Source organism: Meriones unguiculatus, chromosome 17, assembly GCF_030254825.1.
Source record: "Meriones unguiculatus strain TT.TT164.6M chromosome 17, Bangor_MerUng_6.1, whole genome shotgun sequence".
NCBI lineage: Eukaryota > Metazoa > Chordata > Mammalia > Rodentia > Muridae > Meriones > Meriones unguiculatus.
In genome coordinates this window covers 26223797-26251239 of record NC_083364.1, presented here as the reverse complement: position 1 = coordinate 26251239, position 27443 = coordinate 26223797, and the positions used below count along the sequence as shown (strand labels likewise).

The following is a 27443-nucleotide window of genomic DNA, read 5'->3' as shown; positions in this document are numbered from 1 at the left end:
TCACCCTAGACTCTAGCTGAAGTCTCTGCCAGCAGTGGAGAGCGCCAGCACACTCACCAACTGTGTAAGACCCTGCTTCCTTCTTAGCCATTAGCCTGGAACTTTGTAGGACTCTCACCTGGAAGCCTGACAGGCAAAGAATGTGTACAAGCCCTGTGCAAAGCCACTGGCTTCAGTTAATCCCACTCAGGGCATTCTGGAGCGGCTTCACTTATCCCACTGAACAAAAGAGAAAGGTTTCTCAGTGACCTTCTGAGATGTAAGTTGAGAGCCCCTGAAATGTTCCATAAGGTTAACACTCCTCCCTACTTTCCGGTGGGAAGCATATGCTCATGTCTGGATGCATCTTCCTTTGTTCTGGCTGCTTCTTGCACTTAACTCTTGTACTTAAACATACATAAAAACAGTTTTACCAAATCTCCAACCCTGCTTCACTTTACTGGCTGGCCTTAGACCATTTTTCAGTGTCAAAGCCACCAATCCTGCGTAGGCCCGATTCCTGGGCTGCTGAACTGTGTCTTTGGTCCTCACTGCTGACATAGTGACTGCTAGCCACCCTGCACCCTCGGATTCCGAATAAAGCTCACAAAGCCAAAAGAGGCTCTGTTGCCCTTAAAGATGCAAGAGCAGCTAGTGCCAGAGAGTCTCAGACACATGAAGAATCAAAAACAGAAAACTGTGTAAGAATAAAGAGTAGAAAGCTTGTGGCCAGCCAGAGAGGATCAAGGATATTCTAAAAGGCAGTATTCTTCACTTTGACTATCAGACTGCTGAAACAATGGACTGCAAGAAACAGAACTGTCATGGTGGGAGGGAAAAATAGCTGAAGCCCAATGACAGGCAGAGGGGAAACTTGCCTCCCAGAAGAATATTTGCAACTTGTCCGAGGACCTTTCAGGAGAAACTGGAGCTAAGCCAATGATGGGGTTAGTGACAGCTGGTCAGTGGACAGGACCGCAGCCTGATAACAACCTGCTTAGTTGTGTGTAACTCTAGCCCTTTACTTAAACCTACACATCATCCAGGGCTTTGAAGATGGACTGAGGGCAAGAGTGGGAGTCGGTGGATCTCTTTATCCCTTTTCTCAAGGTGACCACATGGACTAGTCTCTCTCTCTCTCTCTCTCTCTCTCTCTCTCTCTCTCTCTCTCTTCCTTTCATCATCCTTCTCCCTCTCCTACTAATTTATCTCTGTAATTGGCTTTCTGAAGGCAGCTGTGTCTAGCCCATTAGGGATGCCTGACCTTAATAACTGCCATCACACTGGAGAGTATGGGGGGAAAGAAGAGACCATGGTGGTGCATGCCTGTAATCCTAGCACTTGGAGGTGGAAGCAGAAAGATAAGAAGTTCAACAACAGCCTGGGCTAAGTGAGACCCCTTCTCACTTAGAGAACAAAACAGAACTAAAAATATTCTGGGGCCAGGGATGGCTCAGTAGGAAAAGCGCCTGCCTAGAAAGTCTGATGCCGAGATCAGGCCAAGCCCTGGTCTATATTACTCTATACTGTGAGTTCTTCAGGCTGTGCCCTGCCCTTAGATACTCCATTTTAGGGTAGAGGATTACTGTAGACCTGGGTGGACATGCAGACCACACCATCTGGCCTGCAGCACCCATGCAGCACAGACTATTAAATGACTTACTCCTGGGGGCAGGAAGTGTGCTGGGGATTGAACTCCAGTCTTAACGGTAGTGTGGCAAGCACTTTACTGTCTGATCACCCCTTGACTGGGTTACTGACACTTAGTAATTAGTGGTATACACTCTGGGGTTTTTCTGCTTGGATATTTCTAGAGAAGATTAACTGAGAAGAAGACCATTCCTGAATGTGGGTATTCTCATCCCATGGGATGGTTCCTGGGTTGAATAAAAAGGGAGAAAGGAAGCTGGATGTGGTGGTGCATGCCTTTAATCCCAGAACTCGGGAGGCAGAGATACGTGGATCTCTGTGAGTTTGAGGCAAGCCTGGTCTACAAAGTGAGTTCCAGGACAGCCAGGGCTGTTACATGGAAAAACCTTGTCTCAGAAAGAACAGGGGGCAGGGGTGGAGCCAGGGAGCCTCAGCATTCCCTTTCTCTGCTTCCTGGTATGCCCACATGTGAACAAGCAGCCTTCCATCACACAGGCACAAGCTGGTCCTGCCATCAGCCCTTCCCAGCCATGATGGAATGAGTCTTTTTAACCATAAGCCTAAATAACCCTTTCTTCCCTTATAGTACCTCTTGTCACGCTTTTGGACACAATGATGGAAAAGTTACTAATATAGGACAGGACAGAGGTAAGAGGCAGAATTGGAATTAGACCTTACATGCAAAAAAATGTGGGAAAAATATTAAAAACACATGAAAGGACCCTGCAGGAACTGTGAGACACCATGAAAAAAGCAAATCTTTAAACTATATAGGCTCAGATGAATGAGAAGAATCCCAAGTCAATGGTATGAACTAGACACGACCAGATATTCAAAAGATCGTAGAAGAATATTTCCCCAAATTCAGAAAAGATCTGGGACTGGAGAGCTGCCTCAGCTTTTAAGAGCTCTTTTTGTTCTTGCAGAGGACCTGGGTTCTGTTCCCAGCATACACGACAAGTCAACAACCATCTATAACTCACATAAAGGATATAAATCTTTAAAAAAGTAAAAGATAAACGTATGTGTACTTTTAATCAGAATATGAGAAAGAAACTTATTTGTTTGCTTGTTTGTTTATTTTTTTGAGACAGGGTTTCTCTGTGTAGCCTTGGCTGTCCTGGACTCAATTTGTAGACCAGGCTGCCCTTGAACTCATGACGATCCTCCTGTTTCTGCCTCCCTGAAGCCATAGCAACCTGAAGGAGCCCCATCTCATCTGATCTTATAAGCTAAGCAGGATCAGGCCTGGTTAGTACTTGGATGGGAGAAAGAACCTATTTTTTAAAGATTTATTTATTTATTATTTATACAATAGTTTTGACGGCATGTGTGCCTGCACACCAGAAGAGGGTACCAGATCTCATTATAGATGGTTGTGAGCCATCTATCTATGGTAGTGAGAATTAAACTTAGAACCTTTGGAAGAGGAGCCAGTACTCTTAACCTTGGAGCCATCTCTCCAGCCCTAAAATAACCTATTGTTAATGAAAGGGGGTAAAAAGAAAAGACATGCTCATACAGATACAGAAAGCATACAACACCAAATACATAAGACAAGGGAAAAAAATCTCCATGGCATATCATAGTTAAAACACCAAATATTCAAATCAGAACAAAAGCAGGGCCCTGAAAGCTACAAAAGAAAAACACCACAAATCACATATAAAGAAAAATCCATCATAACAACAGCTGATTTATCAATGGAACTTTAAAAGCCAGAAGTGCCTGGAGCAACATACTCCAAGTTCTAAAAGATCACAGATGCTAACTTAGACTACTGTACTTATCAAAGCTATCTACCACATTTGAAGGAGGGGAAAAAAAAAATCTTTCTGTGATAGAGACAGCATCAAAAAATTATTATCCACCAAACAAGTCCTATAGAGAATACTGAAAGCAATACTTCAGGCTGAAGAAAAAAATAAACATAAGGCTACAGAAAGAAAATAAAGCTGAAACACATAATAAGGCCAAGAACACACACAGAAAAGAGACAATAATCAACACACATCATCCAAGAAGAATTTTTAAAAATTTTTTCTTTAATATTATTTTTTAAACTAAAATTAAAAAAAAATATTTTGTGCCCAACTCCTCAACCAAAAGACATCAGAGTTAAATGGCACCATACATCAAATGAACCTAATAGATATCTATAGAGTATTCTACCTAAACACAAAAGAAGATAAATTCTACTCAGCACTTCATGGAGGCTTTTTAAAAGTAGAATGCATCTTAAGGAACAAAACACTTTTTAAAATGTAGAAAAAGAGATATTTCTCCTTTTTTCTGTGTATATTATCTGACCACAGCATTACTAGGCTTAAAAAATCAACAGCACACAGATCTCCAGTCAATACACAAACTCCCAGAGATTAAACAACTCTTCACTGAATGATGAATGGGCCAAAGATCTAGAAACAATGCAAAAATTCCTGAAATTAAATGAAAATGGAAATACAACATATCAAAACTGTCTGGAGACACTGAAAGCAGTCCCTAAGAGAAAGACTTAGAGCTGTGGTGCCTACTTAAAAAATCAGAAAGAGCACAAATAAGTGACTTAATGATGCAATAAGAAATAAGAACAAACCAACCCCAAATCCAAAAGACAGGAAAATGTAAAAGAAATCAAAGCAGAAATTAATGAAATAGAAACAAAGAAAACATTACAAAGAATCAGTGAATCTAAGAAATACAGGATTGACAGACTTTGACCCAACAAAATAAAACAACAAAGAAAAGAAAATGAAAGAGATAAACCAAATTAATAGACTCAGAAATGAATAAGGTAACATTATGACAGACATCAAAGAAATTCAGAGTGTTAAAGGGAATGCTTTAACACTGTACTCCACTGAGTTAGAAAACGTAAAAGAAATGGACAAATTCCTAGATTCATCCAAACCACCAAAGTTAAACTAAGAGGAGATCAACACCCTAAGCAGATTCATAACAAATGAAACTGAAGCAGTAATAAAGAGCCTCCTGACAAAGAAACAAAAAACAAAAACAACAAAACAAACAAATCCAGGCCCAAATGGATTCACAGAAGAAGTCTACTGTATGTTCAAAGAAGATCTATACTAACATGTCTTAAATTGCTTTTAAAATTAAAATTTTTTTTAAACAGAAGAAGTAGTTCAAAACTCCTTCTACGAAGCCACATAGATTTTAAAATGCTCAATGGAATACTAACACAGGCATATGTCACAAAGATCATCTACCCTTATTGAGCTGTCTTCATCCAGGAGGTGCAGGGATGGCTCAATACACATAAGTCAATAAACCATATAAATGGATTAAAGACAAATATCACATGATTATCACATGTGCAGAGAAGTTCTGCAACAAAATCCAACATCCCTTTGTGATAAAAGTCCTGGAGGAAAGTCGGATTGGGGATCATATTTCAACAGAATAAAAGCTGCCTATGACAAATCCACAGCCACCATCATCCTAAACGGAGGAAAACTCAAAGCAATCCCATTACAGTTAGCCTAGCCACTATCCCACTCCCTTCAGTATTGGGCAAGAGGCACTGGCTGGAGAAATGAGACAAGACTGGGAAATTAAAGGAATACAAGCAGGAAAAGATAAATCCAAATTGCCACTATTTGCAGATGACATGAGACTTTATATAAGACATTCCAAAATATTCCACTGGAAAGCTTCCAGAAAGGATCCACATTTTCATCAAAGTAGCAGGACAAAATAAATCAACTTAGAAAAGTCAGTTGCCTTTCCTCACACAATAATAGACACACTCACAGAAAGAGATCATGCAAACCCATTCACAATATCTCAAAAAAAATAAATAAATCCAGGGATAATCCTAATTAAGGAGGCGAAAGACCTCTGCAACGAAAACTTCCCAACTCTAAAGAGATTGAGGAAGACTAGAACTGGGAAGACCTCCCAGGGACAAGCATTGATGAATCAGTATTGTGAAAATGACCATCATACCAAGTGATTAATTATAATCCCAATACAAATCCCCATGTCATTCTTCATAGAAATAGGAAAATCCTAAAATTCATATGGAACCAGAGCAATCCTAAGCAAAAAGAACAATGCTGGGGGATTACCATCCCATGTTTCTGGCTATATTACAGAGCTATTGTACTAAAAACAGCGTGCTGCTGAGACATAAACAGATATGTAGACCAGTGGAACGAGACAGGAGACATGAGTCCATGTAATTACAGCTATCCCACATTTGACAAAGATGCCAAAACCACATATTAGAGAAAAATACAGCATTTTCACGAATGGTACCAGGAAAACTGGTTACCTACACATAGAAGAATGCAATTTCACCCATATCTATCGCCTGTTACAAAAATAACTCCAAATGGATTAAAGATCTCAATGTAAGACATAGGCAGCACCTTGTAACATACAGGTGAGAAAAAGGACTTTCGGAATAGGACTGCATTCATTTAGGAGTCAAGGCCAAAAATTAAAAATGGGACCTCATAAAACCAAAACACTCTGTACAGCAAAAAAACAAAACAACTGAGTGAAAAGGAAGTGTACAGAGCAGGAGAGAATATTTGCCATTTATACATATATAGAGAATTAATAACTCAAATATATAAAAAACCCCAAACAAACAAGCAAACAAACAAACGAAGGAACAAGAAAATAGCCAGCCAGTTAAAAAGTGGGCTATGGCTGTGACTCAAAAGAAGAAGCAAACATATTTTAGAGTATCTTTTAAAGTGTTCTGCATCCTTAGCAATGAGGGAAATGCAAATTCAAGCTACTTTGAAATTTCATCTCATCCCAGTCAGAATGGCTAAGATCAGGAAAACAACTGACAAAAATGCTAGTGAGACTATAGGGAAGAGGGAACCCGCATTCACTGTTGGTGGGATTGCAAACTAGTGCAGCCACTGGGGAAATCAGTGTGGAGAAGTCTCCAGGCGCTAGAAGCAGACTTCCCACCCAACCCAGCTGTGCCACTCCTTGGCATGTGCCCTCCTACTCTGCAGATGCTGACCCCGCATGCTCACCGCTGCTCGTTCAGAGAAGCTAGAAAACAGAAACAACCTAACTGTCCTTGCACTGATGGCTGGGGAATGAAGATGTGGCACACATGCACTATGGGGTTCTGTTGGACTAGAAGGAAAGTGGAATCATGGATTTTGCTGGTAAACGGAAGGAACGAGGCACATTATAGTGAATGAGGCAACCCAGACCCCAAAGACAAGCAGGGCAAGCGCTAGCTTATTTGTGAGTTCTCACTCTGAATCCTCAGTTTATAACCTGAAGTAACCAGGACCATGGCAGGGAGGAGCTCTGCAGACACAGGTGCTCTGAATGGGGGTATACTGACACCACACAGGATGGAAGAAGGGCAGCCAACACTGAGAGGGGAGGCGTAGGGTAAAGAACAGAGGATAATGAAAACACCACAGGAAAACATTATTTTATGTCTACTTAAAATAAGTGTATACCATATACAAGAGTGTGAGTGTACACATTTATAAATAACTTAAATGAGGTTATACCACTGGGGTGAGAACGATCCCGTAAGAGCCATAGACCAATAAAAATCCATCACTAGGGAACCCACTTGGAGACTGAGCTGCCATGGGCTACATCTGAGCAGGGGTTCCAGGTTATCCCATGCATGGTCCCTGATTGGAGCATCAGTCTCAGAAAAGACCCCTGAGCCCAGATTTTTTGGTTCTGTTGCTCTCCTTGTAGAGCTCCTGTCCTCTCCAGGTCTTTCTATCTCCCCCTTCTTTCATAAGATTCCCTGCACTCTGCCCAAAGTTTGGCTGTGAGTCCCAGAATCTGCTTCAACACCCCGCTGGGTAGTCTTCCAGAGGCCCTCTGTGGTAGGCTCCTGTCCTGCTCCCTTATTGTTTAGCTTCTTTGGGTCTATAGATTTTGGTGTGTTTACCCTGTGTTGTATGGCTAGTATCCACTTATAAGTGAGTCCTCCATTGCTGTGGGAATGTAAACTTGTATAACCACTTTGGAAATCAATCTGGTACTTCCTCAGACAATTAGTAATATTGTCAGGATGCAGCTATAACACTCCTAGACATTTATCTGAAAGATGCTCAACTATACAACTAGGACATTTGCTCAACTATGTTCATAGCAGCTTTATTTGTAATAGCCAGAAGCTGGAAACAACCTAGATATCTCTCAACAGAGGAATGGATGCAGAAATTGTGGTACATTTACACAATGGAATACTACTCAGTAATTAAAAAGAAGGAAGTCATGAAATTTGCAGGCAAATGGTGGGAACTGAAAAGATGATCCTGAGTGAGGAATGCCAGAAGCAGAAAGACACACATGGTATATACTCACTTGTAGGTGGATATTTACCCATATAATATAGGATTGTGGTTTTTTGTTGTTGGTTTTGTTTTTTTTTTTTTTTTGACAGCTAGTATTTTATTCTGATAGCAGTCTCATTACACATGGTCCAAGAACATTCAAATAATAACTCTCAACTAAAATCAGATGTTAAAGATTGGTCTTCAGACATCATAGCCAACAATGTGATACCACGTTTGCGTATGATCTCTCCAACATCAAACCACATCCACACCTCAGTAGCCACCAAACCATTCAGCACAGCTTCCTTAACCCTAAGCTGTTTGAAGCTACCAGTTTTAGCGCTTTGAATTGTATTTTTCGAGCTCCAAATAGCTGTAGGGATTTCAGCAGGGGGAGGGGGAACAAGCTCTACCAACCGTGGCCGACGGTCAAAATGTGGCCACGTGAGGCTTCGAGTAAGTCACTGCAGCTCCAACAGCCCTGGAGCCTTCTCCACGAAGTTACGAACTAACCGGGCCATGGTCTAAGGCGGAAGGTTCCTCTCCCGGAACCGCCGGCTGAATGTTACCCCTAGGATTGTGTTTTTAAGGGGTTTCTGTTGTTTATGCCTGTGTCAGTCAGCCTCCAGGAATTCCTGACAGTTGCCATTTGTACCAGTTACTTTTCTGTTGCTGTGATAAAATACTATGACTAAAAGGGAAAAAAATCCATTGTCAGCTATCAAAATCCTCCCTTTGGTCATAGGTCAGAGGAGCCCACGAGACCACCCCCTCCAAACAAAGGGCTATTGCCTTTGCCCTCGATGGCCTCTCAGAGCTTGAATGTTACACCCTTCTGAATACTCCACATTCTTCAGACACGCTTGGAGGAATCTAGGTGGAGATCCAAGGGTTACTTTTCACCCCAACTGTTGTCTTTGATGCAGATCCTCCCAGAGACGAGGCAGGCCTGCTCAACAGAGGTGAGGCTGGATGAACCAGCCTTCCCTTTTCCTCCTGGCTCCTGCTATCACCTTGGTTATTTTTTCATGCAGAGAAACAAATAGCCACAATATCACCGGAACAGACACCAAGAGAGCTTAGAGAGCTACCCCAGTTGGACTGAAGGTGTGCCTAGGAGTCACAGATCCACCTCAGGGGTGAGCTTGCGCTTCTGCCCAGCAAGGCTCGGCACTCTCTGGCTGTGGGCAGAACCGAGGCCAGCCACCGTGAGCACCAGTCTAATAGGCTTCCCCCAAATATCAGCGCCATCACGAAGCCACAAATGCAGGGCGATTGAGAGCGAGCGCACGAACAAAGGAAAAGAAAAACCATCACCATGACTATATTCAAATGTGATTAGAACTGTATTTTAGAAGCGTGTAGGAAGATAAAAACGTCTAAATTTTACCTGTTTGTGTGTACGCCCGCCCCCTGTCACTGCAGAGGGAGGAACCGGCACGCAGGAGCCAGTGGGAAGCAGCTGGCCATCCGCTCTGCCATCTGCCCTTTCACCTTGTGGCCCTCTCCCTGTCCACTTTTGGTTCAGGTACCCTTCTTGGGAACTGACTGCTTGGTTCTTTTTATTCATGAAATAGCAACACTATTACTTATTAAAAGGAAGGGCGATAAGGCCAGGTTTTTAAAACATTGACAGGCAGATGGAAAAGATGTGAGTGTCAGAGGGAGAGGAGGAGAATGGCGGCCTTCCTCCTGGACACACGGAAGAGTGGCGGTGAGGTGGGGGCTTCCGTCTGCTGGAGCATGGTGGTGCTTCGTCCCTGCCTGGGGACACACTTTGGCCCTGTGAAATTTTTGGTCTCAAAAGGAAGAAGCGGTTTGTACAAAATGAGTAGGCAAGGGTTAGACAGCACAGCTGCACACTTGGCAGGGAACTGCCAGTTTCTGGAAATTACTTTGGCTCTGTGCCAACATCCCAGGATGCAGGCTAGAGAGAGAAAGAAGAAAGAGTTTGCAAGGTGGTCCGACGGACCAGTCCTGGGTTACACATTTTTCTCCATGCTGCTAATAGAAAATAATAGTATTAATTGAGCATTAAGTTCATGTTTTTACTTTCTTACAGTGAGTAGGAATAAAGCAGTTTCAGAAAATTTATCCCTACAAACAAAGTGGTCAAAATTGAGCAAAACTTTAAATGTTATTTCTGAGAGTTACTGATTCTCTGGTATTACCTTGTTTATTTATTTATCTGTTCTCCCCTTTCTTTCTTCTTTAGACAGGGTCTCACTATGTAGCTCTTGCTGTCCTAGAACTCACAGTATAGATCAGGCTGGCCTCAAATTCACAGAGATCCCCCTGCCTCAGCTTCCCCAGTGCAGGATTAAAAATATAAGCCACGATAGTCAGCCTCCATGTATTTCATGTTGATATCAAAATTATAAAGGTGTAATACAGAAGGCGGGGGGGGGAAGACCTGGATTTACATCTTAACATTTCATCATCATTTTTGGTTTGTTTGGCTGCAGTTTTGTTGTCTGATCAGTTGGTTGGAGTTTTGTTTTTGCTTGGTTTAGACAGGCCTCATTATGCAGCCCAGGTTGGCCCTGAGTTCACAATCCTCCTACCTCAATCTCTGGGGTACACCCCCATGCCTGGCTAACCAAATCTAAAATAGAGAGATAAATACTCAACTCATGAAATCAGGGGGAATAAAGGAAGAACCGGGGGAAGACAAAATTTTCTTTTAAAAATGAAAATAAAATGAAGAAGAAAAGCTAAGATCAATCAATTGCCAGACACAGGTAGCAAGGCAGTATTATGAAATGCATCTGAAATAACAAGGGAAACAGCAATTCAGGGGCCAGAGGAGAGACACAGGAAAGAGAAAAGCCAGGCACTTGTAGCCTCTTTTTCATATTTAATTTTCTTTGTCTCTAACTATAGCAGCTATTTTTATACTCTAGGTTTTAATAAATCACAAAATGCAAGCAAGTTTAAGGCAGCTTTAATATGTGGGAGAATATTAATACACAGTCATTCTGATATTTGAGAGGAGAAAAAATAATTCCCATATTTTTATCATCGATAGATTTTTAATTAGGAGATTATTTTATTACTTTAAGAAACTATCTCTAGGAAAACACTGCTTATGGGAAAGTACAATCAGATAAATTTAGTGTTGCTATAACACACGTAAGCTCTGGACTTATTTTCTGGACCATTCATGCATCTTAGTTCCTGTCTGTAATGAGGGTTAAGTAAGGAGACAGGACGCTTAACCTGTGTTGTGGTTAAGAGCCAGGCACCAATGAAGGTTTGTTATTTCTACTTTAATTCATAGCACTGGATTTTAAAATTAAAAAGTATATGCTCATTTGTGTGCATGTGTGTGTGTGTGTGTGTGTGTGTGTGTGTGTGTGTAAAAGAATTGTCTCAAACCTAGAATGTTCTGTCTCTGCCTCCTGCAAGTTGGGATTACAGCCACTAAGCACAGTAAGAATTATACTATTTACTATTATCTGTATAATTAAGAGTGAGCTCAACTGAGTCCACAGATTTCTTAAAATCACATTTCATTCATTGCTGTGCTCACTCCCACACCCATAGGCCAGAGTGACTATGACTATGTGAAGGTCAGAGGACCTTTTCTTCCACCATTTGAGTCCATGAGGGAGGGAAATCCACCATGGAGCTTGCTTTCAGGTTATAGGCTTGGTGGCAGGCCTTCACATGCTGAGCCATCTTGTCAGCCCAAGAATATGAATTTGAAAACAAATCTCTCTTTAAGTCATTGGAAAAAAGAATCTTGAAGTGGTCACAGAGAATGGATGTTTCCATTTTAAAGTGAGAAGACCATTTATTTTCAATCCATTCAGAAGACTCCCCAGAAATAAGTGATGGCTGTTCAAGAGGTCATGATCACTACTCATGGACCCTGGACCTGGGCACTCTGACCACACCTAGAGTCTCAATGCCTTCATTAGTTTTTAAAAGGATTTAACTTGAAGAATTATAAATGTTGCACTACTATAACTCCCTTAATGGGGCAGAGTAGGGGTAGCTCAGGTATGTAGTCTGACAATGAGAATAAAAACATTCAGCAGTTATTTCTAATAAATGCTCATCATGCCACATATTTCTTTGCTACTGACTAAGTACGTTTTTAAGGAAGGAACCACTGTCTAATCAGACTGGCCTATACTCCAAATATACTAAGGGTTATAGTGAAGGTAACTTTCCTGAATTCAAATTTCCAATGTCTGGGTGACCACTGTCCACATGATGAATGAGTAGCAACAGCAAGCATTGTCATTTAAGCATCTGGAGGTCATGATCACTGGAGGGCCTACATGCGTCTAGGTCCTGTTAAGAAGTAGATGGCATTGTCAAATGGGGCAAATGAAACTTTAATAGAATAAGATTATTTACAAAGGGCTGGGCAGACAAAGCAACAGGATGGTCTGTGCCCCGGAGTTTACTGAGCCAGTGGGCTATTTCTTGAACAAGGAAAAGAATGATTGCCAGTCTTGGAGATCACGGCTATTGGTCACCCAGTAAGCACTTTGGCCATTGATAGAGAGATGTACCAGAATATGGTGATGTGAGAGTGTATGAGCAGAGGAATTAATGCTGAATCATACTCCCACTCCCTGGGACCCCAGGAGTGCTTCTCGCTGATTGAACCCAGTAGCACAATAGAAGGTATCTCTGCATGTCAACCTCTATGTGGCCTTTGCATGGTAACAACAGGATGTTGTGTGAAGGTCCAAAAGTACAACTGTGCCTAAACATCAGAACAGTGGAGATTCTGCTTCTGAAGGCAGAGACATACTGTCCAAGGCTGGAAGTGAAAGCTGCAGTGCTCAGTCCATGCTGCCAAGAGGTTTCTTTGCCAGGAAAATGGAACCTGGTATCAGTTGTTGACTCTATAGATGTGGGTATCCATTAGAAAAGGTCCCTTTCTGCCTGAGCAAATGTTTGCTTTTTCCATCTAAATATGGAAAATACCATTACTGTATTTGGGTCATCCATGAAGTATGCTGAATACCATTTTTATTATTGAAACCATATGAGAGCCATATTATGATTAAATACTTAATAGTGGAGGCCCCTTTAATAACACAGGTTATGAAGAATTATAGCAAAGGCTTCTGCATAGGGTTTATGTTAATACTAAATAAAAGAGACAAAAGTGCCTTTTAAAGCTATGAAGCACTATCTCGATGCTGGCCTTGGCTATTAAGTCTGATGCTGGCTCTAGGGAGGTGATGAATGATGTGCTGCTTGGCAACTGTCTGGACATCCTTTTCTAGGGTCTAACTAGATGAGTGTAGTCTTCATCTCTCATCAAGAACACTTCTTTCTGCAACAGATGGAGACCACTGCAAAAAACCACAACCAACCAAAATGCAGACTTGTGGAGCCCAGTTGTACCTGATAGCCCTACAATACAACTCCTGCACCTAAAGCTCAGGGATCATTGTGGAACAGGGAATTTGCTGTGAGATTGTATCTCCTGGGAATGTCAGGAGCTATACCCATAAAGTTTCAACAACATGACTCGAACAAGAATGACACCAAAGACAAGCTAACATGGAAAGGGGAAAGCCCACGAGGCCTCGACCCTATACAAAGAACTACAGGCAGCTAAGCAATGATGAGAGTGGGAGAAACAGCCCTCCCCAGGAAGAACACACCAACTAGTTACCCAGTACCCAACGGTCAGCCCTGAAAACATACATATAAGTAACACTGTACAGACTGAGCAGGTTGTGTTTCTGTATTTGTGTGTGTGTGTGTGTGTGTGTGTGTGTGTGTGTAGCAACAAGTAAGGAAAAAGAGGCCAATAAATTTGAAAGGGAAAATGATATAATTATATTGTAATCTCAAAAAATCTTAAAAATCACTGTTGGCATTGCTATTAGGGACAACATGACTGAGCAAGCGATAAAGGAGGGAAATTACATTTTGGAATTTCCATAATCATGGCCCGGCATTCTGACTGCTCAGCTGGGCAGTGGAGCTGGACTGAAGTAGAGGTGAGCACAGCCCATGCTGCTCTTGTGCCACGCTGTGCAACGCCAACACCAGAGTGTACACCATGCATGCGGCCCTGTGGCTCCCTGCAGTAACAGTAACCAGAGACAGACCAGCGATGGGCTCACCTGGCCATGGAAGGTAGGGTGCTGCCAAGCATCCTTTTGCCACCTTTGCTCACTTGCTGGCTTTTCGTCGCTTGGAAATGCTGAAAATACAGACTGTGGACAGAGTAGGGAGTGCCATGACTTCTATTTTTCAGGAGATACCATTAATTTTCATAAATATGTGAGTTCGCTAAGTGTGGATTCAGGCCTTATCTCTGTCCCTTGTGTCCCCTGCCCCTCCCTGCTATTTAGCTTAGCACCAATACAGGCCCAGATAGATATAATGGGATGTTTCCCTTTGTGGAGAGAACTGTACACACACAGGAACATAAGTAATTGATAAGTAACTCCTTATCTGTGCATTCGCATGCTGATAATGCATTAATATTAACAGCACAGTGATGCAGTGCTTGCTCATCATCCACGGCTCTGGGTTTATCCTCCAGCACCACAAGAGGAGAAGAAAGAAAATAAAAACAGAAGCTAACATTAACTGGGGTCCATGCCTCTCCAGCCCTAAACATCTTTCCCGAGTACCCCAATCCTCAATAGACCCTCCAGGCGAAGTATTCTTATTATTCCTAATAATACTTGATGACAAGACTGGAGTGTGCATTGTTTCAATGACCCACTGTCAGCTAGGTGCTAAACACAGCAGCTGAGCGCAGGCCACCCCAGTTCTGCAGCCAGAAACCAAAGCCACAACTTCACCCACACACATGCTATCATCTTGTTATGTAGCCCAGGCCGGCCTGGAACATGCAATCCTCCTGCCTCAGCTTCCCTTGACTGAGACTGCAGCTCTGTACTACCACACCTCCTTCTATCTGAGGCGAATTCTGGAAGTAAAACTGGATTATTAGCACCATCATTCCTTGAGGCTCCTTACCCAGGACAAGTGTAGGGGAAAGGCATAAAGCTGGGGGAAGGATGGGGAGAAATTTTCACCAGATCAACAATAACTTCTCAGAGGAAATCCTACTGCAGACAATCGGGGCAGAGACTCCAAGAGGGGCGAGTCTAGGTGCCCATCTGTTCACTGTCAATGCTTCATAGAGTGGTAGTAAGGTGCAATCAGTGAGCAAGCCTATGGTTTCAGGCTTGGTTTTCTTCTTTCACAACACTCTTTTGCTCACAAAGCACTTCTGTGCCTTAGTTTTTTTAGCACTGATTCAGTACAAGAGTTCTTTAGAAAACACATTAGAACATTTTGAACTTTACCATGAATAGAAATTTGAAATTGGCAACAATCAATAATTTTTCATTTTAGAATATGGATTAGACTTGGTGCTAGGGAGTCATCCATATCTATTATTTTATTTAATGCATACTTATTATTTATTCATTGGGGGAGCTTCTGTTCCTAGTCCCAACATAGCTGAGACTGTAGACTATTAAAGAGTCCTTGACAAGCTCCATTCGCCCAAAATTATGACAACAGGGAAGAACATCAAGACATATTACTTGCTCTTAGGTACTGAAAATAAGTATACATGGTGGTTCTGATGGGAAGAACAGATGCAGAACTATCTGTGAGTGGAAATACGATGCAGGCTTTCAATACGAAAATCAGTTTTACAGAGGGTAGAATTTAGAGACATGGTCAGCATCTTCCTCTGGAATTCTATCTTGAACTCACTGTAACAGCATGCTTAATAAATGTATACACACAAACTTTTGCAGATGCATTCCCATGTGTATACATATGTGTATGTGTGTTTACATGCAAGTGGAGGCCAAACGTCGATGACTGGCGTGATCTGTAGTCACCCTCCACTGGGATTACAGGTGCGTGCTGCCAAGCTCAGCGCTTTGTGTGGCTGCTGGGGGTCCCAAGTCTGGTCCGTATGTTTATGCAGCAAATACTTTAGTGACTGAGCCGTCTCTCCAGCACCCACATTAACCTTAAAAAGATGTATTTAATGTTTATTCATGTGTACATATGTGTAAGCATATGCCATGCGTGTGTGGGTGCCTTCGGTGGCCAGCCTGAGTTATAGGTGGTTGTGAGCTACCTGACATGGGTGCTGGAAACTGAACCGGGGTCCTCCGGAATACCAGCAAGGACTGCTAACCATTGTGCCATCTGAACAACCCCTATAGGATATTTCTCAAAAGACACAATTCAAAAAGCCTATCACCCACAGTAACTAACTAGACAAAGTATCATTTCTAAGTCTATTTGCAAAGTAGAGGATTGTCCCATTAAATTAACATTTCTTATTATTGTAGCTGCTTGGTCAACTTGCTTTTCTTCTGTCTCAGTATTGCTTGATCACTGGCCATCAAATTTCACAGCACTTAGAAAGGCTTCTTGGTCGGTTAGCATGTCCAGCAAGTCTGCCTGGATGTGTGTGTGTGTGTGTGTGTGTGTGTGTGTGTGTGTGTGTGTGTGTGCCATGGATTCAGAAATCAGGTAACTAAGCCTGCCATCACTGTGTGTAAATGAGTAATTAGGCTTGTACAAAGGAACAATGAATCTTCTTAAGAGTAAATGGTGTTACAGAGGTAATCAACTGCTTCTGGAATGGACTTAAGGCCTGATCCATGCTGGGAATTGTAAATCCATCGTGGCTGGGGAACTAACAGGTTCCAGGGATGATCCTGCTCTTACTATTTTGCTAAATGGACATAGTGTCAAACTGCCTTCTAAATTAGTGTCTACACCCACAGATCAGTGCAGCCCTCAGACCAGAGCAGTTTCCACATACCTCAGATGTGGATCAACACAGAGTCCCACAACTGGACAAGATGTAGAAAATGAGAGAGTGTGGAGCGCTCAGCCACAGTGGGACATGTATAACCCACTCCACCCCGTCCCCGCTGCTGCCATCACAAAGGGCTCCAGGAGCACAGTAGCGGTCCTATTTCAAGGCCCTTTACTCTCTGAGAATGCCAATGGTTGAAGAGAGTGACACAGAAGGTGCAAGAAAAGTACTAACTCTAGGGCGGCCTAACAGTGCAGAAGGTTTTCAATACCAGGTCGACATGGCTTTTTCCCTTTACCAAAAGGAATTGACCTCAAATTACTCATTCTGTATGCAGTGATCAGAAAGCTTTCATTCAAAATCACAGTACCTGGAAGGACCAAAATATGTAGTTTCTAAGTTCCTGCCATTATATTAAGTAATACATATATAACATATATTATATATGTATCATGTATCTTATTGGCAAAGCAGTATTGGGGGGAGGGGGCTGAGTCATTCATTGACAAACTTTCAACCTCTGAAGAACGAGGTCAGGAAAGACACTAGAAAATGCAAAGACAGCCCGTGATCATGGACTAGTAGAATTCATATTGTATAAACGACCATTTTGCTAAAAGCCATTCATAGATTCAATACAATCCCAATGAAAATCTCCACCATGTTCTTCACAGAAATAGAAAATTACTCTCGTATGGATCCACAAAAGACACCAGAGAGCCAAAACAATCCTGAGCAAAAAGAGCAATGCTGGAGGGATTACAGTTCCAGATCATAAGGTACATTACAGAGACACAGTAATAAAGCAATATGGCATTGGCACCATCCCAGACATGCAGACCAAAGGAGCAAAACTGAAGACCCAAACAAGCACCGTGTGACATCAGCCATTTAAGGTCTGACTTAAGATTCCAAAAACATAACCTGGCGGGTAAAAAAAGCATCCTCAACCAAGGGTCGTGGGAACGTGGACGAGATGTCCACATGCAGAAAAGAGAAAGTAGCCCCATATCTATATCCTTACATAAAAACTAACTCCAGGTGGAACAAAGGCCTAAATGTGAAATATAGAAGTTTCTAGAAGACAGCACAAGCCATCTCCTTACATGTTACCGGTGTAGAAAAGACTTCCTGAACAGGAGTCCATTTGTCCAAGAATTAAGGCCAACGATTGACAAGTGGGACTTCATGAAACTAAAACCACCCCACTACCTCCCCTCACCAAAACAATTAAAGGAAAAGAAACCATGAATTTGAAAGAAAACAAGGGGAGTACATGGGAGGTTTGGGGGGGGGGAGTATAACAGCATGGTCTGGTGCTTTGTGTTTGATTGTTAATTATTTTGCCCCGCTGAGGTCTTCTTGCTGTCGTTTACACGTAGACACTCACATGCCCCAAAATGATGCTGTAATCTTTGCCTCCAAATTATCCCTGATTGGCTGAATAAATGCCTACACACCTGAGAAGGGCAGAAGTAAGGTAGGTGTGGCCAAAGTGTGCAGGCTTTGAGGACAGACAGATCATGGGAAGGGAGAGACAGGTGTAGGAGAAGAAGGAGGCGGAGTCACCACGGGACAGGTAAAGAGCCACCAGAGCTGAGAGGCGTGAACTCTGAGGATGGCATGGAAAGGAGTGGCCCAGACGGAAAGCATGTGTGAGTATTTATGGGGATATTGTATAGGGCGTAGCCTAGATAGGAATGGCATGGGGTGTGGGGCTGAGAGGTAACAAGGTAGATTAGGGGGTAATATCTGCCCAGCCCTGGGTGAAACAAGACATATTTAAATACAACAGGTACCTGTGTCTTTTATTGATAAGGTAGCAGGCTAATTATAACCACCATAATAATTATAGGCTTTTAATGATAAACATTATTAGCCATTTTTATTTTCTACAACAAGGGAGGAAAGGGAAAGAGGGATGATGTAATTATAATTTCAAATTTTTTGAGACAGGGTTTCTCTATGTAGCTCTGGCTGTCCTTGGAAGTTGCTCTGTAGGCCAGGCTATCCTCAAACTCAGAGATCTTCCTGCCTCTCCCTCCCAAGTGCTGGGAATAAAGGCCTGTGCCACCAAGCCTGGCTTCGATTCTTTTTTTTTTTTTTTTTTTTTTTTTTAATTATTTGGAAAGAAAAAGAAACAAACTCCTTGTCTAAGAACTTCTCAAGGATTTCATGAGGGGACAATCAGGTTTAAACAAGCAAGCATGGGGCCCAGTACAAACTTTGCAGTTTATACAACCGTCAAGCTGGCCTGGTTGCCAGCCTTTACCGTTAATGGTAATTTATTCCATTGCTGTAGCCTGACAATGCAAAGCAACTCACAGGTTCAAGCATGAGCTCTGAACACATGTCCACTCCTGTGCTGTCCCCCTGCTTCATAGAGAACTTCCTTCCAATTTCTGCTATGCCAGCTTCAGTGGCAGAGACTAACTTCTTAATGTTTTGTGTTTCATATTTATCCTCCTTTGCATAAGGTTTTCACTTATAGGGTAAACACTAAGTTCTCAAGTTATCTATTTACTCAGTCTTAGATGGATCATCATTTGGGCTACTCTTTATCTAGCATGAGTGTGGCAATTGCTGTTGCTGCTTGGCGGTACAGGGCAGTGGAAAGCACCTAGGCACTATATTTGGTTTTACAGTCCTTAGAAAGGACCCAGCAGCTATCTGACTTCCTTGTTCTTCCCATTGTGGTCCTATTCATCAGTACTCGAAAAGGAAAGGGAGAGGAACAACACAAAGCTCAGACATGACGACTTCAACACTTGTCAACAGACTAAGAAAAAACTGTGTGTGGCTTTGGAAAAGCTTAAACATCATTCTTTAGCTCCAGCATCTGAGCCATCTGAGCATTGCAAGCATCCTCCTGGCCTTCAGTAGGTAAAGTGGCATCTGCCAACACACTGGCCTTTGTAGGGAAGTCACCACACCCCTTTGTTTTCCAGCTTCACTGACTTACAGCAAGTTATCCTTCTGATAAAAGAAACTTGCAAATCAAAAGTGTAGAATGTGATGTTTTGTTATTTATGTGCGCAATTAATATATCCACAGTTAATACATCCATTTCCTCACCATGCCTTTTAAAATTACAGTAGTGTAATATATGCAGCCTTAATTGTCAATGAAAACACTAACACAGAGCATTTACTGCAGCTATAATTTCTATTCAACAAATTAATAGGAAAGACTTCTGTCCTGTTATTGTATAACATGCCATACTAAAAGGGTTCATGGTTTCATAATTCTTAATGCACCATCACTGCCAGAGAACCCCATCAATCAAGAAGATGGACACAGCACTTGATGCAGAGTGGGGCTGATTCATTAGTCATTAGAATTTCAGGGTAGCAGCAGACTGGCAGATAGATTCAACTGACCTGAACTTTGATTAATTACTATTTGTTTTAGCTAGACAGGAATTATTTCAGTCTACTGACCATTCCCAAAGCACCACGTACGGACCTAAAGTTAGTACACAGCCTTTTCTCTATTTCCATTTTGCCGTTCAGTTTTTTTATCTCGTAAGACCGCTTTGTACCATAGGTTCTGCATTCTTGTTGCATGAGGAAGATATAGCGGGTACCTCAGGGTCCACTGCCTCCTGGGACACAGCTTAACAGCATTAGCAGATGCAGTCCAGCCAGAGGGGAACTGAGCAGCAGCTGAGTCCGTCTAATAATTCACAGTGGGGAAAGCCCTTGGAATGCAGAGGCACACTGCCCAGCTGGACAGACAGATCTAATCTCTGCTAATGATCTTTCTCCCCCTCCTTCCTAGAGAGCCCGGCTTTTTACACATGTGCACTTCATTATATATGCACACTCAGAGCCCAGTGCAGCCAAACAACACAGCACCCAGGATTAAATTACACAGTAAGAGTCCCAGACATCACCTGGCCCCGACATCCGGGGTAATGAATGCTGTCTGCATTGTGCAGCTTTATGATCTTGAGAGCTCAAAAACATTTACAACTAGACACTAATATTTAATAGTGGTGATATTGTGAGTTTAGTGTGAGACAGAATAAAATAAGTTTGGCTTCTGAACAAAATTTAAATTAAAAATAAACATTAGGAGAAGACACATAGACTTGGCCTTAAATAGGATTTGAAGCTGCTAACAAAATAGGCATTGTGTAATAAAGAAGAGAAATATGAATAAAAAAATTAAAAAGTAAAAATAAGTAGGCAAAAAAAAATGAAAAATACTATCAAGTAACATGTAAAAATAATTCACAGGACTGGACAAGAACTTTCTCAGGATCAAAGTAAAGACACAATTGTTCAAGTAAGAAAAAACATCCCAATCATCTGAGAGCAGTTTCTGTTTCCTCCAAGGGACCCTCCTTTCACAGATGTACCCAAGTGAGAAACGTTGGAGAGCCGCAGCAGTACCCCGAATATAGCACAGGCACCTCCTGACATAGCCCAAAGTCCCTGAACACAGCACAGTTACCTCCTGACATAGCCCAAAGTTCCAGAAGGGCAGCACGCAGCAAGAGATTCTGAGTCAGCAGCTGTGGAGGGCTGATTTAATCCGTTAGGGCACGAGCCACAAACTTTCTAGGAAGTCTTCTCCGACTGTTATTTTGTTATGGGAACTCTCAAAAACACCGAGCAGCTAAACCAATAGGTTCTACGCTCTGGCAAGAACCTGGAGTGCAAACACACTCAGTTCTTATATGGGAGATAGGCTCACGGGGGTGTAGTTCAGTGGTGGTAGAACACACCCCGAGGCCCTTAGCGCTGAAAACACCCACCCAAGAAGAGCTGACACACACACATCCATGAAAATTCAGGAATCTGATCAAAATTTGTGCTTTAATTATTTAATTTCCCAAGAGTTAAAATCCCACTAAAATGTCTATTTATTTTTACAGTGCATAATCTTTTTCACATTCTAATTAACCTTCATTTCAAACAATATTTTGATAAAGAAGAACATTTGTATGTGGTCATTTGCAAACAGCACAGATTATTTTTAAAAGGTAGAGGCAATTTAATAGCTACCGTCTCTGCTGAAGTAAGTAGGGAGTGATGAGGTGGGAAGTCACCATCTGGGGCTATAAATTACAGTCTTGCTACATGGTAATGGACAGAGAGCTGATCCATAAGGCTCCCCAAGGAGATGTCATTTATCAGTGCAGCCATCCATACAAGGATGAGGGAAGGGCAGTTCTGAGTCCAGAAAGGGCCTCTGCTACAGGAGCAAAATATAGCACTGTCTGACTTTCCAAAGCAACAGGAAGATACACACACACACACACACACACACACACCTCCTGTTCAAAGTCCTCAGTTTGTTCAATTATAAAGAGAAGTTTCAAGTTCAACTAGAGAGGCGCTTAGGATTCAGAGAGCACTAGGCAAATAAATCCAAGAGAAGAAACAACAGCTTTAGGAATGTTTCCCCTATTTCTGGTCAACTTGCAAGCATTTCTTAACAAGAAACTGGTGATTTTATTTCTAGTGGACGAAGAAGTAGCAGTGAGATGCTACCCTTCCAAGAAGCAACACTGTTTTGTGTGAGGACACTTATGTAACCACACAGCCCCAAACACACTGCCCCAGTGGTTGCTCATGCTCTGTCTCTCCCTGCAAGCTAAGGGCTTAGCTGCCTCAGATACTTTTCTCAAAATACGATAATTTTAAAGATGGATTAGGCAAGGAAAACAACCGAAGAAAATAAGGAGATAATAAGGAAAGCTTCTGAGAATAAAGTTATCAAAATAACCAGAAAATTATAGGTTACAAAAACCAAAAAGCCCCCCCCCCAAAAAAAAACAGCTTTAATGAGAACTGAGTTCACACTTGGGAGAAAAAAGATACAATCAGGAGTGCTAAAACATCCATTTCTCGCTTGTTTTGTTCCTCTTGGCATGCTGCTGGAATACTTACAGCCTACACCTGTCACGTCTTCCGAAAGATCAAGGTCTCCACATTAGTTTTCATCGCTGCCATCCGAGAAAGACACACCTCTGATTTGCCCTCCAAGTCACAAGACTAGAGCAAAAGTTCCCTTTTTATGTGAGAAAGATCACTTACAACATAGTTCTACTTACTCATTTACCAATTTAACAGATACTTTGTTAATCATCGACGGTACTGGCTTGGTATTAAGTAGAAAGTACACAAACAGATGAACAAAACAGTGTATCTCTGCTCTGGATGACCAGAGGAGAACACACAAGTAAATAATTACTAGGTAGTGTGAGACCCTTTCAAGCAGTGTTCTCAATCTGTGAGTTGCAACCCTTTCTGGGGCCTAACAACCCTTTTACAGGGGTCACCTAAGACCATCAAAAACATAGCTATTTACTTTGTGATTCATAACAGTAGCAAAATTACAGTGAAATAATTTTATGGTTAGGGTCACCGTATTAAGGATTGCAGCTTTAGGAAGGTTGAGAAGCACTGCTTTAAAGGGTAGGTTTAAGTTTTTGAAGCCCGAAGGGAAGCTTGCTACTCAGCATGAACAGAGAAGAGGAAAGAGCATCAGTCAGGAGAGGCACATACAGACACACAAGGAGGCTCAAGGCTCTGTGGCAAGAGGGAGAAACAGCCGAGTGGGGAAAGTGGATTAAGGATGTCTATCCTCCTGACAGAGAGGAGAGGGTTAGATCTGAAAGATGATCCTGTTTAAGAGTAGTAGACAAGACAGAGAGTAGAGTGTGGAAACGAAGCTAGTTTAAAGGGAATGCAAAGAATTTGAAAGACGCGTAGAATTAGAACTGACTGGCTGCTGCCAGTGTAGAGGGCCAATTGCTACCGGTCAGTGCAGAGGAGGTACCAGTCCCGGGTCGTCAGTAAGCTCAGAACACTTTATCAGAAAAGGCAGCTGAAAGAGAACGAGGAAGTAGCTAAACTGAAATGGAGACAAGGGCATCAGAAAGACAGCTATAAGGGGAGATTTTCACATAATTAGGATGAAGTCAGCAGAGCTATACATGGACTCACTTCGCTTTAATTTGATGATCAGTATTATTATTCCTCTCAAGGGCAAATTTTATACTTTCCAGTTTCTTTTCTTGTCTTTTCTCTCTGACCCATATAAACAATCTTCTCACATCCCTCCCCCAACCTAACAGCGCCCCTTTCTTCAAAGCCCCACTCTTTGGACTCAACAGATAACGACAGCCAAAGGATACAGATGTAACTGCACGTGACAAACTTTCCTGACCATGAGAGACAAGATCCGTATTCTCATTAGTAATACGGTTGCCCTCTGGGATCCATGGGGATTGCCCTGAGGACTCCCTGAGAAGTTCCTTATACAAAATGAAGACATACTGGCCAAGAAGGTATGCGACCCTCAGTGTATTTTAAACTGGATTGTTTATAATGCCTAATACAATAGGAGTGCAATGTAAACCACTATCGTGGGTCACTGTGTGGAGATCAGTAAGGAGCGAAGTCTGTGTGCTCAGTCCAGATGTAGCCATCGTATTTTTATGAATGGTGAAACTCATGGCTGTGGAAGGCTGACTACATGCCTTTATTGTTTTGCTGCATTTTAAAAAGGAGAGAGGGTCCTGCTATGTTGCCCAGGCTGTCCTTAAACTATTAAGTTCATACTTAGCCTCTTGAGTGCTGGGAGTGCAGGAGCACAGGGACATTCATGTCTTCCACTGCTTTAAATGTTTATTTATTCTTCTACAAAGTAGACCTGTCCACCTCGGGGTCGCAGTGATTATCAACAAGGAAGGCTGTCTCATGTGAGCATGCTGTCCTGGGATGCATTAGAACAGCCATACTTTCTATAAATATCGGTTTATTTGCACTGACCCTGAGGCAAGCGGCCTCAGAAAAAGACATTATGATTCTACACAGTCTGCAAAGGATGGAAAGGATAAGAAAACATCAGAATTCAAGGAGCCTTTCCTGCTCGCGTGCTGTGCTCCTTAACAGTCATGTGCAAAGCTGGCACCTTTATGATTTTTATCTTCCTGACATGTTATAATTTCAAAAGCAACAAAATAAGAAATAGTATCTGTTCTTCAGAATTCAGGTCTAGCCAGGTAAATGAGATGGTTGGATCTAGTGAGGAAACAAGGACAAACACTTCAGCCTGGAATGAAGGCAGATTAAGCTCAGCCATGACAGAGATGCAAAGAACAGTGAGGTGTAACGAGGGCAGGAGCTTAATCTTTCTGCCTCCAGGGAATAATGGGCTGGCCATCTGTCTTTCGAGGGAAATGCTATCGGGTTTGAAGTCTGGGTGGGAGGATGCCTTTCTTGCTGACGGTTTGAGAAACTTTAAATGGCTAATCTTGGCGTGCCCATTCGAAGAGGCTGCTTTCTTTGTTAGGCAATTTTGGTAAATCCTTGAAGCAGCATTGCTTGCCAGTTCTTTATATCACACCATTTCTAGTCCTCCTCTGCCAACAACCAAGCCAGCACAAGTGCCTGAAAGCCCTCTCCTGGCTTGGTTTCTCAGCATCTCTCATCACAGTTAATTAGTGCTCTGCCCTCTCTATTAACCCTTGTCCCTCCACCCTGACCCCAGAGCAAAGGGTGCCCCTGAAGTTTCCAGCGATCAATTTCACAGGACAAAAGGCTGAAATTTTCCTTCAGATACGAAGTCCTTCAAGGAGGCAGAGAGGCCAGGCAACCTTTCAGAGTCTCTCTGGCATATGGTGAGGCTCTCCTCCACCCTCTGCCACATTGCTGTTGACAGGCCTGGGACCAGTGCCACGTCACAGCCTTCATATCAGGCAGAGAGCTGGGCCTTTCCTCCCTAGTCACATGACTCCTTGATATTTCTACGGGATCAGGCCAGACTGATGACTTCTTTCTCCCTCATCTTTCTAAACAAGAGAGGGGAGAGAGAATGAGAGAGCACAAGCTGTCAGAAGAGGATGCTTAGAAAACTCTTAAGTGCCTTTGAACACAATTAAGATTTAGATTTTTCCCAGTCAAAATAGTTAACATACATATTTACTGTGCTAAGGTTTCTGTAGGCTGTGTGATACTGTTTAATACCTCAGAGACTGCAGTTTAGTGATTCAGAAAGATGCGCCAACAGCAGGCAGCCAACTGGGTCACAAGGGATTTGGTCCTGAGCAACCTACTTAACCACTCTGTGCCTCAGTTTCCTTCTCTGCAAACCAAAGGAACTGAACTAGACTGATGTCTAAGGTCTTTTTAGCTTGTGAGTAGAAGGCATGAGAACAATCTCTGGAAGGCCTCATGCGGACCACGCATATCTGAGAAATTGTACAAATCATTCTTAACTTGGTGACGAGCACTGAACCAAATCATCCCTATTATGTCTGTCAGGTGGAAGATGATCTAAGCTTACTGGTTAGTTCTAGAGAGCATAAAAAGGATACCAAATAAAATTAATTCAACTGGGGTGGGACCACCATCCTCTGGCACTGCAAATGTTCAGCATACTCGAGCAGGCGGTAAGACACAGCAGACGGTAAGACAGTGCGGCTTCTTGTCTCACTTGTCTCGGGCAGTTGTCAGGTGTGGACATAGCTTTGTGAACTCATCACCTGGCAATGACAAGGCCTACCTGCCTTCCTTCTTCCCTACAGAAGCCCTTCTGACTGTCAGTCAGGACATTTGTACAGCGCTTATTTGTTTGGGGTAACATATCCCCTACCCGGGTGTGCCTTTAGAGGTGTTTCTTCAAAGAGCTACAAATGAAAAAGACCTTTCTCTTACGTCTGAATACTGCTGTGTTTCCAAAGTCATTTCATATGCTTTAATTTCATTTGAACTTCAGAATAGCCACATGAGGTGGGCAGAGCAGGTGGCATATATGCTTCTTTGAAGACAACAGATTTAGTGAGGTTGGGGAACACACTCTTTTCTTAAATCCTATTAAACCACTTCAACTTTAAATTACACTTATTTAGTGTGCATGTACACACACGTCATGTTTAGAGGTCAGAGGATAACCTGCAGGAGTCAGTTCTCTCCTTCCACTAGGTGGGTCTTGAGTGGTGATCTCAGGTGGTCAACCTTGGCAGCAAGCATCTTTGTCCACTGAGCCATCTAGCTGGCCCTATGAACTTGTCAAAGAGTGCATCTACTATCTACTTATAATTTCAATGCATTTGTTTATATCTTCTATGGGAGAATAATAAAATACTGATACGGAATTTCGGTAAATGTATTTTTAAAAAAGAAACCACCAACAATATTGGATTATAGTACTTTAAAAGCTGAATTAGAAACGGGAAAGCATAGACTACCAGGAAAAGTTAAACACTGAAAATAATTTGCAATAGCCTAACTATATCAGAAACAAGAAGCTGAGGTTCCTCCTATGGGGCTATAGGAAATTCACTGTCCATGCTGGTAAAGACTTTCTAGTTCTACTTCTTTAGGGACATCCTGTTGTGAGTAATGCCTTGCTCATGCCCTCTAAGTCCCCAAACTCCTTGCTTCCTCAGGATTGGTTATGGCAAAATGACCTTTGGTTTGTCTTTGGGACCTTAGGAGGTTGAGTAATCATTGCTTATCTTCCAAGGACAAGGTTCTCACAACAGATGGTATATTTATTTGATAATGTTACAATGACTCATGTTATTAAGAAATAAAACAGGAAGTAAAAGAAAATGTTAAAATGATGAAAACACAGCTGGGTGTGGTAGCATACGCCTTTTTGTTTGTTTGTTTGTTTTTTGATATAACCAGAGTTTATTCCTCACAGTGACTGCATAGAATTCTTCTCACAAGTGCACCACATCCTACCCTTCT

At 42.2% G+C, this 27443-nt stretch overlaps 1 protein-coding gene and 1 pseudogene across 7 annotated transcripts in view; both read right to left on the bottom strand.

Moving 5' to 3' along the window:
• The window catches only part of Map3k13 (mitogen-activated protein kinase kinase kinase 13), a 147659-nt gene that overhangs the window by 51116 nt on the left and 69100 nt on the right, over positions 1-27443 (bottom strand). The window contains exon 1 of one of the 7 annotated variants that reach the window (XM_060370133.1): positions 22629-22767. The exons of the other annotated variants lie outside the window; for them this stretch is intronic. The gene's annotated coding sequence lies outside the window, so the exon portion shown is untranslated. Of the gene's footprint in view, positions 1-22628; positions 22768-27443 lie in introns of those variants that run through there. 7 annotated transcript variants of the gene reach the window in all.
• Positions 7787-8458, bottom strand: LOC110561591 (ATP synthase subunit g, mitochondrial-like; annotated as a pseudogene).